Source organism: Choloepus didactylus, chromosome 20, assembly GCF_015220235.1.
Source record: "Choloepus didactylus isolate mChoDid1 chromosome 20, mChoDid1.pri, whole genome shotgun sequence".
In the NCBI taxonomy this organism is placed as follows: domain Eukaryota; kingdom Metazoa; phylum Chordata; class Mammalia; order Pilosa; family Megalonychidae; genus Choloepus; species Choloepus didactylus.
The window spans coordinates 63662479-63676241 of record NC_051326.1 but is presented as its reverse complement, the minus strand read 5'-3'; positions in this window follow the sequence as shown (position 1 = coordinate 63676241).

Below are 13763 nucleotides of genomic sequence, written 5' to 3'. Positions count from 1 at the left end.
ACTCTCATGGGCACTCTCATGCACAATATAGACAACCCTTTTTCAGTTCTAATGAATTGGAATAGCTAGCAGTAAATACCTGGAACTATCAAACTACAACCCAGAACCCTTGAATCTTGAAGACAATTGTGTAACAATGTAGCTTATGATGGGTGACAATGTCATTAGGAAAGCCATGTGGATCACACTCCCCTTTTCCTGTGTATGGATGGATGAGCAGAAAAATGGGGGCACAAAAAAAAAGGCACCCAGTGTTCTTTTTTACTTTAATTGTTCTATTTCACTTTAATTTTTATTCTTATTATTTTTGCATGTGTGGTAATGAAAATGTTCAAAAATTAATTTTGGTGATGAATGCACAACTATATAATGGTACTGTGAACAATTTATTGTATGCTTTGTATGACTGTATGGTTTTTGAATATATCTCAATAAAATTGAATTAAAAAAAGAAAAAGAAGCAAAGAGGGATCAACTGTGTCAAATCCAGCTAATGAAGTAAATGAAAGGGTGATGATAGGGATCTTTATGGGGTGCTGTAAGTGTTCCAAGATTTTATTGTGGTGATGATTTCTTAACCAAATACATATACTAAAAAAAGCAATGAACTGTATATATAACACAGGTGAATTTTGTCATGTAAAGAATACCTCAGTAGAGTTGTTTAAAAATAAAAGAATTTCACATATACCAACTGTTCCAGTTTCCTAATTCTGCCAGAATGCAAAACACCAGAAATGGATTGGCTTTTATAAAAAGCGGGTTATTTGGGTACAAAGTTACAGTCTTAAGGCCATAAAGTGTCTGAGGTAAGTGATCAACATTCAGGTACCTTCACTGGAGGATGGCCAATGGTGTCTGGAAAACCTCTGTTAGCTGGGAAGGCACGTGGCTGCCTCTGCTCCAGAGTTCTGGTTTAAAAATGGCTTTCTCCCTGGATGTTTCTCTCTAGGCTGCAGCTCCTCAAAAATGTCACTCTTAGCTGCTCTTGGGGCATTTTTCCTCTCTTACCTTCTCCAGAACAAAAGTCTGCTTTCAACAGCCATCTTCAAACAGTCTCTCATCTGCAGCTCCTCTCTCAGTTTCTGTACGGTCTTCAAAGTGTCCCTCTTGGCTGTAGCAAACTCACTAATTCTGTCTGAGCTTATATAGTGTTCCAGTAAACTAGTGGGCGGGCCCATGCTTCCATTAAATTATCCAATGAAATATCTCACCCAGAGTTGAGTCATCACATCTCCACAAAAACATCCAATCAAAACTCTCCAACCCAATCAACACCAATACTTTCCTGCCCACACAAGAGTGCATCAAAGATAATGACATTTCGGGGAATATAATACATCCAAACCAGCACACCAGCCATGTGATTAACCTATTCCATGTCCAGATATTCAACTAGCAGAAATGAAAGCTTGTGTTTATAATAAGGATTTTTCCATAAGGAATCATAGTATACCCATTCATTATTCCTCCCAATTTTTAATATCCACTAAGAGGAAAATGGAGAATCATTTTGTAACATAGTGATTCAATATAAAATTCAATTATAAAAACAAAGTGACCTGCTGATCCAGAAAACAATACATATGAAATTGAAAACAGTATTTTGAGCAAAAATGCAGACACAAAAAGTGTACATTCTGAATGATTTCATACTTATTAATTTTTAAGAACTGGAAAAACTGGATGATGAGAGAAATTCAAACATTGATTGGAAAGTACAGGGTTTATTTTGGGGATTATGGAAATGATTCAAATAATATAGGATTGTTGGATACTGTGGGGAACAGGGAGTGTAAATTTTAAAATAGTCAATGTGCCTTTCAGTTGAAACTGGTACATTTCACCATATTCTAGTTTACCTTATTAGAAAAAAAGCAATAAGAAAGAGAAAGAATGTGATCTTCAGAAAGCAATGGCAAAAAGCACATTTTATTTAATGACTATCCCCCCCACTAATGCTCTCATTGATGACCTACACAGGGTGCCAGCGGCTAGTGCATTCCAGATGGAATGCTAGGGGAGTTTCTGCGGTTTATTGTGGCTCACGGATCCAGGGTAACTGGGTAGAGCCCTCTGGTGTCTTCAAGGTCATAGAGGTGCTGCAACCCACTATGGGGCTTGGCATTGGGCTGATTCTTAGGAAGATGCAAGAGGAGGTGATGGAACTGCTGCCTATTGACTTGGATACAGGCTTCACCTTCCATAGCCTCCAGTGGGAGACAGTGGTATGTCTACCTGTCATTGGCTTTTTGGTGGGGTCTCTTATTTTTGTTCAGACTTGTGTAGTCTGTTAAAAGTCAACATTATGTAAGACATGAAAAGCAACTTGCAGACACACTGGTCACACTGATGAGAAATATCATTTCCTTGATGAAATTAGTGTTGTTCACAAGGGGAATGCAGAGACTGCATTGTCTTTAGAGAGTGCTAGGCTACAGAAAGAGTCTTTAAAAATACCAAGCCTTACAGATACCTACAAAAAGAATACCAGAACAATATCAATGGAGGAGTTACCTTTGCTGTTTCAACAATTAAAGGAAGTGAGATACAAATGCTCCACACAAGAACAAGCAATGAAGGAGACACTGAAAACAATGGAGCCCCTAGAAGGTGTGAGAAACACCACAGCCCTAGACCTGAACTCAGCATGTGACATCCGTTGGTCCCCTGATGTTCCCTCCCCTATGAGTGGGCCTGGGTTCTAAAGCATTGCTATACCCTTTCCTCCACTCAGGCCTCCTGAGTTGCTAGACCACATTAAACTGAGGGTCACTGAGGCAGTGGGTCCAAATGAACCCCCTCCATGGGATGAAGTTCTTCCTCCTTTACACTCATGAGGCAGAAGTGAGCTCCTCCATGGTCAGTTCCTCCTCCTGTCATACAGACCACTGGACTTCCTAGAAGACAACCAGAAATGTGGGACTTTCTCCTCACAGAAACTCTGAAATATTACTCAGCATGAAAGAAACTGCTGCCACTTAAAAGACTATATAATCAAACTACATTTCTAAAATATATATTCATTTATGTATTTATCTTATATGTAGATTATTTTCTTTTATTTTCATTCTATATTATATATATTATTGTAATTTGAAAGTAAATTCAGTTTAGCAATATGAAACTTTCTTTTAAGTCAACTGAAATATTATTCATTTGCCAGAGGGTGTTCCCAGCAGTTAAAAGTAAAATCATTTGGAATTTTAAAATGAAAACAAGTGAATAGATCTCTTTTGGATGAAGATAACCATACTTGCTGAGACATTTATGACAGATAATATTATATTCTAAAATAAAGGCTATTTTAAAGTGTTAATTCACAATGAAATATTTTATTCCAATGAAAGTGGGCTGCAGTATGAGTTTTCTTAGCAAGATTTCCTTCTTTGTCAATTTGGGGAAACCCCCATATCCTACCCCTCATTTCTCTCACACCAATTTACTCACCTCAGAGAAAAGCTGAGGGGTCAACAAGGAATTTTCCAGCCAGGGAAATAGCCAGGGTCCCTGGAATAAATAGTTTCATTCACAAATATCATTTCCATGATAGACAATGAGAACAACCTGTGGTTTAGTACTCATGTTGGAAAGAAAGCAGAAAATGACACTGAGGAGCTGAGGGACCTGCATGAGGTGAATGGCATAGCATCATGAAAATTTATATGGTGTCTCCTCAAAATAGAGAAAGACAACTGTGCTTGACCCTAGATATAGAGCAATGGAAACAATAAAGCCTTTGTCCTTGTGGAGTAATATTTTAGGGGGGATGACAAATAGAAAACAGGAAAATTAAATAGAACACCTGGGATACTAGGAAATTATAAGAGTGACAAATGAGCAGAGAAGGGTAGGAAATAATGGCTCTGTGGCTGGGCATTCTCTGTAGGAGCATTAAGGGAAGGACTCCCTGAAGAGGGGGTTATCTGAGTATTAGAGAAACTGGGGGAAAATATCACAGGATGAGGGGAGAGAACAGGTAATGGCCATGAGATGGGAATCAGTGTGGTGGTTGTGAAGACCAGCAGAGGCTAGAGTAGACAGAAAACAGTGACATCTGTAGTCAGGGGGTAAAGACTATCATGGGCTAGATGACAGAGAGCACCATCAAGAGGGAAAAGAGTTCAATTTTAATTTTAATGGTAGTGACTATGATTTGGGGAAAAGGATAAAGTAGGGAGACCAGGAGGAGAGTATGACAGTGACACAGCACTGAGGATGGTAACAGTTGGACTTGCACAGGAGCAGTGGAGGTGCAGATGGAGAGATGTTCTGCAGGCAGAGACCTTGTGATGTACTGATGCCTGTGGGTGTGAGAGAGGAGAGGACTCAGGAGGAGATCAACCTGAGCATCTCTGTGAGAAGTTCAAAGAACTTATATCAAGTTCTTTGAGAACAATATGTCAAGTATGAGGGAATTAAGGGTCATTTTCTTTCAGGATCAGGTGTCCCTGGGCTTCAGCTGAAGGCTGCTTCTCATGGGGAGATGTGTGAGAACACAGTTTCTCAAACTGCAATGTGCACATGAATCACCTGGGTCTGTTATTCAAATTCAGATTCTCACTGTAGGTCTGAAGTGGGGCCTGAACTTTTCATTTATAATGAGCTCTCAGGTGATGTCAGTGCTGTTGGTCATGGACCACAGTAACAAGCAAAGTCTTAGAACATGTTCAGAGTCAGTGTAGTGGATGGAAGCAGGAAGGCCTCTAAAGCAAAGATAAGCAGCAGAGTCTCCTAGTAAGCTCCTACATAGACCATGTCCCCAGCTTTAGATAAGCTTGTTCTTATACTTGTTAACAATAAGTTCCTGTTTTTGACTCTTTTACTTTTCTACCCACAGGGACCCAAGAGGTGAAGCACCTGTAACCCAAGCTTCTCTTTCTGTACTTATGTCAGACATCATCTGCCATTCTAGACAAGGCCCTGGTAAGCCTTGTCCTGTGACCATAGTGTAGAGCCTTCAGGCTGCAATGTGGAGTTTCTGTGTGATCTCTCCCTCGGGCACAAACTTTCCAACTTGGGCAAACAACAAAGCATATATCCCCTAAGTACAAATTTCACAGTATTTTCTTTGAAAATGAAAGTTAATAAGGAAATTGAATTTCAATGAAAATTCAATATTCAGAACTAATATTAGACATGTAGACTTTGAAAATATAAGTTCATGGCCTCAAAGAAAGAAAAGAAAGTTAGTTTGGGGAAATTGTAATGAAACCGCAATACGAAATGCATAAGTCAAAGGAGGAGTAAGACACATGAAAGGCCAAGAGGAAAGGTTAACTTCATCTCCAAATCACAGTACCACACTCTCTTAAACCATCACATGGTGCAGCTATTGCGCAGGACCCTGTATTTTAGGAGGAGATCCTCAGCCCAAGGGCATCAGCAGGACCTCTTGGCAGCCTGAGACTGCCCCAGTCACAAAGGTTTATGAGCCTTCTCTCAAAGAGCATGAGGCCAAGGTGAGACAGAACCCCCAGCAGCACACAGAGAGAAGAGACATGTTTACAGAATGATAAGGTTGGATTACTATGGAGTAAAAGAGCACCAGGAGAAAATAACTTGCTGAGTACCAGAGTGCAAGAAATCAAAATTACAAAAGTGAATATATCTGTATGTTAAATTTATGTAGTAAGGTAAACCTAATTATTATATTTCTCAGATTTTACTTTGCGGACTCAATATTTTAAACGTACATAAATTTCAAAGTGTTCTTCTTCAGTGCACTGATTTTAAATGTCTTTGACTTAACATCAGTGCCCGAATTGGAAGGTCCGTCAGTCATACCCACTTTCCAGGGAGTCTACATTCAAGGATATCACCAACTGTATCTGTGGAAAAGCATGAACCCTCTGGAAGCCGTAAGGAAGAACCCTTGCTCTCTACCACAGATGTGTTAACTGAGGATACACTGAACCTTGCAGCTTGCTGTGTTAGCAGGGACCACTTTCATCTTCACATAAATCACAGCACATCCAGGGTGTCACATTCACCACTTCTAAGTCATGTTGATAGTGTGTACCATTGATATGATGTGATTAGAAAAGGCACTCAAACTATAAGGGCTTCCTCCTCAAAATCCATAACCTCAATGATACCATGAGAAAAATATCAGGTAAATCCCAATTGAGGGACATTCTACAAAATTCTTGACCAGTGCTCCTCAATGCTGTCAAGGTCATCAAAAATGAGGGAAGGCTGAGCCACTGTCATAGCAAAGAGGAGCTAAGGGGAAGCAGCAACTAAATGTAGTGTGGTATTCCTGGTTGGGATCCTGGAACAGAAAAAGAACATTAGGTAAAAACTCAGGAAATCTGAATAATGAAAGTATGGGCTTTAATTAATAATAACATGATAATACTGGTTCATTAATTGTAACAAATGTGTCATAATTATCTAAGATGTTAATACTGGGAAACTGGGTGTGGGGATATATCAGAACTGTTTAACTACCTTTGCAATTTTTCTGCAAATTTAAAACTGTTCTAAAAACACAAATTTTTTTTTATTCAAATAATTATGCCACCATCACCACTGTGGACTTTTTTTTGTTTTGATTTTTTGTGGTTTTGTTTTTACTTAAACTTTTTATTGTAGTAGCATATACAGCTCAAATTTTCCCATTTTAACCTCTTTAAAGTGTACAATTTAGGGAGATTATTTACAATCTTATTTTGTGCTGTCCTCACAACCATCAATTGTCTGAACTTTTTCATCCCCTCAAACAGAAACCACACCCAATAAGCAATAACTCCATCCTCCTCTATAGGTTATCAGTCCCTGGTAACCTGTAATCTACTATCATTCTGTGAAATTTGCTTGTTTTAGGTAACTCATATAAGCATGATCATATAATATATATCTTTTTGTGTCTGCCTTATTTCACTCAAGATGATGTTTTCAAGGTTAATCCATATTGTAGCATGTATCAGAATTTCATTCTTTTTTTCTTGGCTGGGTAGTATTCCATTATATGTCACATTTTGTTTTTTCCATATATCTGTTGCTGGACACTTGGATTGCTTCTGCCCTTTTGCTATTGTGAATACTGTTACTCTAAACATTAGTATATAAATACTTGGTAGGTTCCTTGCTTTCAGTCCTTTTCAGTGTATACCTAAAGTGGTACTGCTAGGTCATAGGTTATTCTAAGTTCACATTTCTGTGGAATTGCCAAACAGGTTTCTTCAGTGGTTTCACCATTTCACAATGTCACCACCAATGTATAAGTGTTTGAAATTTCTCCACATCCTCACCAACACTTATTTTCTGTTTTGCTCTTTTAAAATACCCACCTAAGTAGATGTGAAGTTGTATCACATCTTGATTTTCATTTTCATTTCCCATGGCCAAAGATGTTTAGCATATTTTCATGTTCTTATTGGTGATTTCTAAATCTTCTTTAGAGAAATGTTTTTTCAAGTACTTTGCTCATTTTTAAATTGAGTTATTGGCCTTTTTGTTGCTAAACTGTAGCAATTCTTTTTATATTCTGGATTTTAAATCCTTATTGGATATTATCATTTGCAATTCTTTTCCCCATTCTGTAGGTTGCTTTTTCAATTTCTTGATGTATCCTTTCCTACTCAAAACTTCTTAATATTGATGAAGTCCATTTTATTTAATTTTTCTTTAGTTGCTTACACTTTTGTTATCACTCTTAGAAATCACTACCAAAACCCAGGTTTTAAAGGTTTCCCCCATGTTTATTTCTAAGAATTCTATGTTTTTTGCTGTTATGTTTAGGTTCATGAACCATTTAGAGTTAATTTTTGTATATGGCATGGGGTAGGAGGTCCAACTTCATTCTTCTGCAGTTGATTATCCAGTTTTCCAGTCCTATTTGTTGAAGAAAGTTTCTTTCCCCAATTAATGTTCTTGGTATCCTTGTCAAAAAAAAGTCACAGACATGGGTTTATTTCTGAATTCTCAATTCTGTTATAATGCTCTATATGTCTGTCTTTACACTAGTACCACAGTTTTGATCACAATGGCTTTGTAGTAAGTTTTGAAATCAGGAAGTGGGATACATCCAACTTTGCATTTCTTTTGCAATGTTTATTTGGATCTTCAGAGTTCCTTGTGATTCCATATGAATTTAAGAGTCAATTGTTTCCTTTTCCATAAAAAGGTTCTGGGACTTTGATAGTTATTGCACTGAACTTGTCTATTGCTTTGGGTAGTATTGACAACTTAATAATAGTATGTCTTCCTATCCATGAGCATATGCCATCTTGTCATTTATTTAGGCCCTCTTTTAATTTCTTTCAGTAGTGTTTTATAGTTTTCAGTGTACATATCCTTCACCTCCTTGATTAAACTTATAACTAGATATCTTTTCCTTTTATGAGCTAGTGTGGATAAAATTGCTCTTTTTTAATTTCCTTTATGGGTTGTTCACTGCTAGTGTATGAAGTCACAACTGATTTTTGTGTATTAATCTTGTAGTATGCTACTTTTATGAATTTGTTTACTAGTTCTAATGGCTTTCTTGTGGATCCTTTTGGGATTTTCTGTACAAAGAATCATATCATCTGTGTACTGTTTACCTGTTCATAGCAGCATTGGTCTTTTGGAAAACCTATTGGCCCTAAACTCAAATTGTGACACCTCCAATTGTTTTCAGAAATATCACAAATTAGCAATTTTTAGTCATCTAAAGATAACCTTGTTTGTATACCTTACAAAACTGCACCAAATATCTGCATGCCATTGACAAGATAAAATTCTGCACTTGTAAAACTCCAAGACACATTGGCAGCTTGGAGTTCTCTGGCCCACAAGCTCCCATTGTGCTGACTTTGTAACATTGCCTAGATCCCACCACCAAGAGTTTGAGAATTTTCTCCTTGCTCTCATTCTCTTCTGGTGGCTTCCTCTGGAATGTCTCTTGTGAGAGTGCACCCCTCCTCACACAGCAAACCTGTTAAACCATTGCCATGACAATTAGCTTGTGTCAATGCTGCCATCTACTGGCCAAAAAATTTTGCCAGCTCCTTTGTTGCAGGCTGCAAGATTAATACACAAAAATCAGTTGTGGCTTCATACACTAGCAGTGAATAACCCATAAAGGAAATTAAAAAAGAGCAATGCATTGAGGACCACCAACTTAGTAGGCTGAGCCCTCAATCTAGGGGCTTACTCTTATGAAGCTTGTTACTGCAAAGGAGAGCCTAAGCCTACTCATAGTTGTATGTAAGAGTCACCACTAGAGGACCTCTTTTGTTGCTTAGATGTGGCTTCTCTCTCTAAGCCAACTCAGCAGGTGAACTCACTGCCCCCCATGTGGGGCACGACTCCCAGAGGTATAAATCTACCTAGCAATGTGGAGCATGACTCCCAGGGATGATCCTGGACCCTGCATTCTGTGATTGAGAATAACTTTTAGACCAAAAGGGGGAAGAGAATTGAAACAAAATCAAGTATCATAGCTGAGAGTTTTCAAATGGAGTTGCAAGGTCATTCTGGAGGTAACTTTTATGCATTATATAAATATCTCATTTTAGTGTTTAGTTTATTAGAATAGTTAGAAGGAAATATCTGAAACTGTTGAACTGCAATCCAGTATCCTTGATTCTTGAAGGCGATCATATAACTATATAGCTTACATGGTGTGATCGTGTGATTGTGAAAGCCTCATGGCTCACACTCCCTTTACCCAGTGTATGGACAAATGAGTAGAAAAATGGGGACAAAAAGTAAATGAATAATATGGAGGTGAGGGGTATCAGATGTTTTGGGTGTTTTTACTTTTATTTTTATTCTTACTTTTATTTTTTGAAGTCATGAAAAATGTTCAAAAATTGTTTGTGGTGATGAATGCACAACTATATGATGATACTGTGAGCAACTGTTTTACACTTTGGATGATTGTATCATATGTGATTATATTTCAATTTAAAAAATTAAAAAAATAAATTAGGGGGGAGGAGAGGAATGGGAATATTTGAGTGTTCCCTTTTACCTTTATTTTTATTCTTATTTTAAATAGGTAGATGGATTGATAGATATATGGGATAATAGAATGATACAAAATTTTTAGCAAAATGTTAAAATTAGTAGGTGAGAGTATCTGGGAGAGTAGAGTATGTTGGATTTCTCTGCATGGGTTTTGCATTATTTTTGTAACTGCCCCATAAGTTTGAAAACAAAACATGCATCTGATATGTAGCCATTTTATAGTAAACATTTGTTGACTGAATGGATGAATGAATAAGTTTTTACAAGTGTAAATCTGTGCATAAAATCATCTGCACAAAAAAAGAAATTAATTTATAATTAAATAAAGTAAATCCCACATAAAAGGTCCTTGCTTACCAAATGGTGGAAAACTTAACCTTATTTATTTTTATGATGCCCTCCCACCCGTGTGGATCAGCAGTAATATGCAGGATTTAATGAATATCAAAAAATTCAAAACTCGTTATATCTTTGTACAAGCCTATGTGCTTATTTTTTTTTTAGCAATGGCTTTCCTGAATCCATGACAGCCTTGAGCACGAGCACCATGTCAGAGTTGGGGCACCATTAGCATTTGCCCCCCTAGATCCACCATTTCCCCCTGATGTTGCCATCTGTTCTATGAAGCAGCAATTCCCTTCTAGTGACTTCTATTACCCTTCTCTCCCACTGCCACCCTCTCCCCTGAGTCCAAATCACTGTGTGAACACTTCAAGGAGATGAGACATTTACCACTGACCCAAAGAGACATGCTCTTCAACAACGATTGCCTCATACAGACCAACACCAGTTTGAATTAGGTAGGAAAAGAATAAAAACAAGGCAAGATTATGCATGTAATTTAAATTTTAGCAAATTATCTTGCATGTATGTTCAATATGCCCTACAGAATTAAACACTCTCTTTTTTCTGTTAAATTTTGCAGAGAATGAAAAGACAAGTTTTAACTATGTCATAATCTACAGGGAAGAACATAAAGAGCAGAGGGGGAGACGAATAACTCCCTATCCATTCCTCATGATGTCTTCACCCTCTCAACTGTCCTGGAAGTCACTGGAAGTATTTCTTAGTCCCTCACACCTTCATGAACAGCATCTGTCCTGCTCCCACAAGCAGAAATTGCTTTGTGTCCTACTGCAAGCTGCAAAATTATATTAAAAGATAAGCTCCAACACTCTGCATATAAAAGCAATAAAATGAAACTGAAATGAAATTTGTTCTCCACATCTAATGACCTTAGGGAATCTTTTAGAAGATTTGACTTACAACAGTTTCACAGTGAGAGAGAACCCTTCATTAGGGAGATGCAGCACAACCTGGTTTGCTTGTAAAATAACCTGCCTGATGTTATACTTTCTGCGTATTTTTTACTTTTTATCATCTGCCTCCACAATATAATGGATGTTCCATGGGAAAGGAAATTTGTCTATTTTGTTTGTCAGTGTATATCTGGTATCTGGAATTTTGCCTGATACCTAGGAAATGCTCAAAAATATTTACTGAATGAATAAATGAATGAATATGTTGGGATTCTTTGCACAGCTCTCTTTATTTTCACCAATGAAAACAAGAATATGGAAATTGAGACTATTCATAACGTACTTTAGAATTTATCAAAATGAGAAACAAGCTTGAATAATGAAATGATAGAAAAAATAAGTTAGACTCTGCACAAATAAAATGTCATCCTTAACTTTGCATTGGAGAGAGGCAGCTCTGCTCTGCCATTCATACAGTAGGATGTGCACGCACAGAAATCAGTTGGTTGAGTTGTGGGTTTAAATGCACAAAGTCATCCAAACAAAAATAATAATCTTGCTCCAGCTTAAACATTATACTACAGAAGTGTAAAGTGAGTAAACATTGATTATCCGAAGTCATTCAGTTATGTACAATTTCTTGCTTCTAGTTTTGGAAGAGAGCCAGGGTGGGAATGCTAGCATTATGAAAAATTAGAATATTTGTAAATCATTAAAGAGAGGGTAAAAGTTGTTACTTATCATTGTCATTGATTGATTACCCATGACCTAGGCCACAACATTGTACAACTCCAGTTTATCTGATAGTTTTCTAAATATCAGAGCATCCTAGGTATGAGTGCTGAGTCCTGTTTTCTCTATACGTACTGTCTCTATTTTGCCTCATCTAAGAGGCAAAATAGTCCATTGCTGTTGATGATGATGTCCAAGTTTCCATCTCCAGTCATGGCAATTCCTCTATCAGATTTATATATTTGGTGATCTGTCAAACTCTGCATCTCAGCTTCTTCCTCTGTCAAATCTGAATTATTATAATACAATCTCATGGGTTTGTCAGGCAGAGCAAATTTTTTTTTAAATAATGAAACACACTTAGAAGAGTGTCTTGCATTGTAGTAGGTATGTAGAGACCATTACCACATAGCATTATTACTTGATTTCTCCATGTGATTATGTAATAGCAATATTATGTTTTCATGGTTATAAAACAATTCTTTTTGCAACCCCACCAGTTCCACCTGTATCTATGAAAATCTCAAGATTTCAGTGATATGATGAAATTCTCCACAATGGACATTTTTAAGAAAGATTGGCCAAATCCGACATTATAAATTGTTCCATCATTCCTAAGGGTGAACATTCAGGGTGATGTAAACCAACTAATCTGTCAAAAAATTACTACCATTCTGGCTATGTATTCTAATGCACTCAATTATAATAAATCTCCATAGGGCATCCATAGTGATATACTCAGTCCCATTTAAAATAATGTTCTTCCCACTGCTCTTTTCTTCTTGGTATCCTCTGCTTTCATGTCACCTAGAGCTATGATTAAGTCTGTTTGAAGCTTATATAGAGAAATGCCAATGATTTCTGTATTTATGGAAACAATTCTGTCATCTATAAATAATGACATTCAAATCTTTCATTGGTTTCCTTTATCTTACTTTGTTGGCTTGAACCTCCTCGAGCTTTAAATATTTATTAGAAATAACAAAAAAAATCCACAGTTGTTGCAAATTAAAAGGAAATAGCTAATATTTTGCCATGCAATAGCATGCCAGTTATAGTTTTCCAGGTTGAGGAACTTCTTTTCTGTTCCTAGTCGACTGAGTGTTATTAAACAGAGTTTTCAGATTGCATCAAATGGTTTCGCCTCATCTCTTGAGATGAATATGAGTATTTTCTTTTTCATCTATAAAGTTATTTTTAGATGAATAACTAAAGTTTAAAAGTTATTTAAATCTAAAGTTTAAAAGTTATTTAAATCACAAAATTTTTATGATGACTCAAACTTGCATGTTTGGAATAAACCAACTTAATCATGGCATAGTTTATATTTTGTACCTTGCTGAATTTAGTTTTCAAGTATTTTGTTCAGGTTTTTGCATCTTGTTTGCTTAGTATGTTCATAGTATACTTTTTTATCATCTGTTTCTACTTTGTTAACAGTGTGAGACTAGCCTCTTAGGATTACTTGGAGAATATTTCCTCTTTTTCTGTTAATTGATGGATTGAATAAGATTAGATTCATCTGCTTATTACATGTTTGGTAATCTTTCCTGAAAAAGGATAGGGCAGTTATTTTCTTTGTAGAAATATTTTAAGCACTGATATTGTTGAAGGTTAAAGGCTTTTTCTGACAATGTATTTGAAAAGTTGTCATCAAATGCTTTAGGATGCTAGCGTACAATCTTTAACTATTAGGTGGATTGTGACTGTTTTCCTCATTTTCTAGATGTGTTTGGTTTAGATCATCCCTAGTGCCAATTTCCTTATCTCAGAATTATTATTTGCTGCAAAGAAATTAAAAGAAGGCTAACC